The 5,021-nt window shown below is 36.0% G+C and overlaps 1 long non-coding RNA gene across 1 annotated transcript; it reads right to left on the bottom strand.

Moving 5' to 3' along the window:
* Window positions 1-3,035: 3,035 nt before the first annotated feature.
* Window positions 3,036-4,503, bottom strand: LOC135207107 (uncharacterized). The gene is made up of 2 exons (XR_010312878.1): window positions 3,463-4,503; window positions 3,036-3,215 (listed from the first exon to the last, which is right to left on the bottom strand). It is a non-coding gene; the product is annotated as an uncharacterized LOC135207107 (long non-coding RNA).
* Between the last annotated feature and the right edge of the window lie 518 nt (window positions 4,504-5,021).

The raw sequence follows: 5,021 nt of genomic DNA, 5'->3' as shown, positions 1-5,021 counted from the left end.
GCATACGTTTGTGGAAATGGTTTAACCAAGGTATATTATATATATATATATATATATATATATATATATATATATATATATTATATAGTATATATATTATATATATGATATATATATATATTCTACATATACTTTCGAAGCCTCCCTAAATATGTGGACGTGCAAGGTACGTTACACTTTATGTTGTCATAATGATTGTCATACAGTGTTGCCTTTACTCCCATTCCCGATTGCGTTCATGAAATATTCCAAAAGTAAATTAAGTCAGAAAGAAAAAATATCCATCACGATTCACGTAAAAAGGTCAGAGGGCGAAAGATTTATGTTCTCTCTCTCTCTCTCTCTCTCTCCCCAATTATTTCAGAAAACGTGACGGAGTTGGAGTTAAAGCATCGCATTCTTGGCGAATCGTTAAAGTGACCAGGCAAAACTTTAAACTTACAAATAAACACGGTAATGCTGAAAAGGTCGGCAATAGTATGAGTTTATTGGAATGACAAACGTCGAGTACCTATGACAGTCACATGATTTTTTTCCCCCTCAGGGAAGAATTTTCTGAGAATTTCGTACTATGTTTATCTGTCAAAGTAGGCCAAGGGGAGCCGCGTACACACGCATCCACACGCAAACAATCATCATCATTATGTGCCAGGTATTTTTCTACAGAATGGATGTAGATACAATACAGAAAATAGCTTGGATAAAAGCTGAGATTGATCGTAGGATCAACGCCTCTGCTTTGTTAAAAATAAATAAATAAATAAACTTACTGAAATGTCCAGTATGAAATTGCAGAACATTCGGCACTTTCCGGAAACCTTGAACGTTTGTTGACCTTACGGTCATCTTCAGCAATGAGGGGAAGGGAGGGGGGGGGGGGGGAATCAAAAAATATTCTCACCATCATTTCAATCTCCATTCATAATCACAGTCGCATTCTACTATCCTACGATTCAGCTCTTTGCAAGAATCGACAGATTTTGATACAACTTGTATGTTTCGTCTTCGCACTGTCTTTAATTCATAATTCTAAAGGTCCCTCCAGGACACGGACGACGTATCGATATTATAATTTTGTCATGTGATCTTTTCTATTAATATTCTTATTATACAAAATAAGCATATATGGAACTTGAGTGAAACACCATTAACCCGACAGGCGACAAGTGACTTCCACGGAATAGATTACCTATCCGTGAAAGAAGAGAACACTGCGAATTGAAGTAAAGTACAATAAACGTGAAAAATAAGGTCAGTGAACAGAAATAAATAAATATATATGCTTAAAAAATAACAGTAGACGCACGTGACTTCATTAAATAAGCGAATATCACAGGAAAATGATAGGCAGAAATCCAAGCGCTTTCGTCTTTACTAAGACATGTCTTACTAAAGACGATGGGGCTTGGATTTCTGCCTATCTTTTTCCTGTGGTATTCTCTTATACATATATGTGTGTGTGTGCCTGTGTGTAATGCGAGTATTTCAGACCATAATGTCATAGAAGAAGAGGAAGAGGAATAAGAAGAGGAAAACGGAAGAGAAGAAAACAAAACAAATGACAAAAAAAAATAAGGAAAACAAAGAACAAGACAAGAGTATGGATGCAGAGATACTCATTGATACTACATATGAGGCAGTCAAGCAGCATACATACGAAGAAATAAATTACATGACAACACAAAATAAAATCCCGAAGAGGCTCTACCCAGATCTGCACACTGATGGGAAAGAGGAAAAAATAGACAAGAAAGACAAAGTCTGCACCCTTTTGAAAAGAGGGAATTGCAGATTTGGAGAAAGATGTTGCTACAAACATCCCAAGGTATGTCACAACTATGAAATCTATGGTAAATGTGCATACCTAGGCAGCTATGAGGAGGATTGCAGAGATCTACATCCAAAAATATCCAAAAACCTAAAAAAAGGAAAAGGATGTAAGTGCGACAAAAAATGTAAATATATGCACCCTGTAGCCATGATTCAAAATCAATTAAATAATCAATTAAATAATAAAATCCAAAATAGGAAAGAAACAGATAAAGAGAGGAACAAAGAACATGAGGTGAAGGAAAAAAGCAAGCCATCACCGCGATATGGTGTCAGCAAAGAATTTCCAAGCATCAGCTCCAAGATACTACAGCTCAAGAGATATATACTGTATGTACGATGCTAGGGGATATTGCAGATACGGAGAAAATTGAAGATTCAGACACAAAATGAATAATTATGATGAAGGAAGATCAGATATTTTGGAAAAGTTAGATTTTTTAATGCCAGAATTTCTGGAAATGAAGAAAAGAACAACATACCAGAACAGGAAAGAGACATGGGAAAATCCTTATTATTACCCATATTAAATGAAGGAGATAACACGCAAACCATCATAGTGATGAATGCGCAGGGTTTAGTTACAAGTAACTCAAAAAGGAAAATAGAGTACTTAGAAGAACTAACCCAAATTGAAAAGAAAATACATATAATGAATATAAGTGAAACCTGGTATTCCCAAGAGACTGGTAATGACAATCAAATAAAAGGGTTCCAAACTTATAGATCAGGTAGAAAAAATAGGAATCAAGGGGGAACCGCGATATATGGGATAGACAAAAAACAAGGAAAAATATATGAGAAATATAGTAACTCAGGATGTGAACTAATAGCGATAGAATTTGAATCTGAAAAATTAATGAACATAGTAATATATAGACCCCCTAATACTAAAGAGTTTGACACAATAATAGAAAAATTGGATGATATATGTAGAAATCACAAGGACTGGACTATTATCCTATCCGGAGACTTTAACTTTCCTTTCGTAGACTGGAAAGATCGAATAGGAGAATTTTGTTGTATTTATACATGTAAAAAAGAGAGTAATAATAGTGCAGAAGATAAGAGGCAATTCGAAAAGCTATTAGATATGCTACAACATTCAACAAATAAATCACCTGCCAACTTCGCTAAATTTTTATCGAAAAGTTACTAGAGTAACTTAGGATGGAAAGAATAATTAGGACAAGAGAAAATTGATGAAAATTAAATACTTTAATATAAAACTTGATTCAAGACTGAAGTTATTGAAGGGTATAGCTTCATGAAATTAAGTAATTAATCCCCAGTCTACATTGACGAAAGTGTCCTGCTAGTTCCAAGACGATAGCTCTTGACCTCTCTTCACTCCAAGGTTCCACCCCTTTTAGCGAAACTCCAACCTACAGGAAAAAAGACTAAGTTATAGGGAGCGACTGGTTGCCATCCCAAACACACTTCATAACAAAAAGGTACCGAGGCTAAACAAGAAACTTAAATCTCAAACTATTTTATACTCTATACGTTAATCAAATCACTGAAGGTTGAAAAATTAATGAAGGGCCTTGCCTCAATGATCTTTAAGTGTATAATACACTATCGCCGACAAAGTACACATAACACCCTTGGATCTGCATTACATGAACTTACCCGAGTTAGGCAGCCAGCAGCGAAGATCTTGGAACTCAGCCGTCGTCCTCCACCATGTATTGTCCTTCACCTCGAACCCCCACACGATGAGCTTATTTTCTCATGTTCAATTTCGTACACCTTACGAAGGCTCGTGATTCAACAGGAAGTCTCTTGAGCAGCATTACCACATCAGTACCTCCGGGAAACGATCCATCAATAAAAAGTGAATAAAGTAGAAATTGATCACCCGACCAGCCAACTATCGAATCCTCAAAATATTTCGTAACCGATAACCTTCCGTCTTGTCTCTGGCGACGGTGGTGGTAGTGAAGGGTCGTAGCGGTACTTTAGTACTGTCTTACCCGAGCTTTTTCCGCGTCCTTGTTAGGTCTGACGTCTGTCATTTAGTGACGTATCCAAGGACCGTGGAAACATGGAAGTCCATGCACGTACAAATTCAAGGGGTTACTTAACTCAATTGATTAATTATTTAATTTAAATAAAGTTTGAGATTCAATTTCTTGAAAAATGTTTTATTTGTATTAATATTTTTGTACACTGGCGGGGCCGGGTGAGCAATTTCTTGGAATTGTGAAACTAGAATAAATAAAAAAACAAAAGTTATACAATAAATTTTACAACACTACAATCACATTAAACCTTGTGTTGCTCAATTAGTGCCTTGTTCCGTTCTCGACACTTACGAGCAGCTGATCTCTCAGACTTGTAGGAAACTGTACAGGTTTCAGGAACAAATTCAGGAGAAACAGAGTTACTGTCAACGTTGATGGAAGTATCTGTTAGGAATATCAAATTATCAACGTGTCGTCTTACAATTTCTCCGTTGGATTTACGTACACTAGCGCTTGTTACTTCATCCAGGTCATTCTTTTCAATTTGTACGATGATACCTAGCGGGTAAGCAAAAGGCTTTATAAAATCTGTTTTTATACTCACTAAATCTCCTACCCTTAATTCAGTATGAGATTTCTTACCATACCTATTTTTTCTATCCGTTGCTTGACTGAACAACGTAGCAGTAAATTCACCCTGATAGATTTTTTCCAAGTTATGTTTCACTTTCATAAGTTTACCAAAAAGAGATAAAACTGCCTCTTGATTATTGTCGAATATATCATCAGACACACCCCAAGACTCTTCCTGATCTGAAATATTAAGCTCCGGAATTATACTCACACAAGGTACTTCATACCCCTTCACTATCATCTCTGGAGTCAAAGGGACAGGCACGCTGTGGTCAAAATCTAATTTATTTAGAGCATTTCTGAAGGCGATTGGTCTCTTATTTACGAGCATTTTAGCCTCAGCAATCAAGAATTGAAAATCATTGTAATCCAAAATGTTATTTCGAATGCTCGAAGTAACTATCCTTTTCACTTGCTTAACCATAGTTTCAACAAACCCACCTAATTTATGTGCATTAGCTGGGAATGGATGAAATTTTAAAGACTTAATATTATGCGATCTTAAGAAGTCAATGGTCTCTAAATCATTTAGATAGGAAATAGTTTGCTCTACTCCCGCCACTATTGGGCTTCCATTATCACTAACTATTA

This window comes from Macrobrachium nipponense, chromosome 32 (genome assembly GCF_015104395.2).
Source record: "Macrobrachium nipponense isolate FS-2020 chromosome 32, ASM1510439v2, whole genome shotgun sequence".
Lineage (NCBI taxonomy): Eukaryota > Metazoa > Arthropoda > Malacostraca > Decapoda > Palaemonidae > Macrobrachium > Macrobrachium nipponense.
The sequence above is the reverse complement of the archived record's forward strand: the minus strand, read 5'-3'. Positions and strand labels throughout refer to the sequence as shown.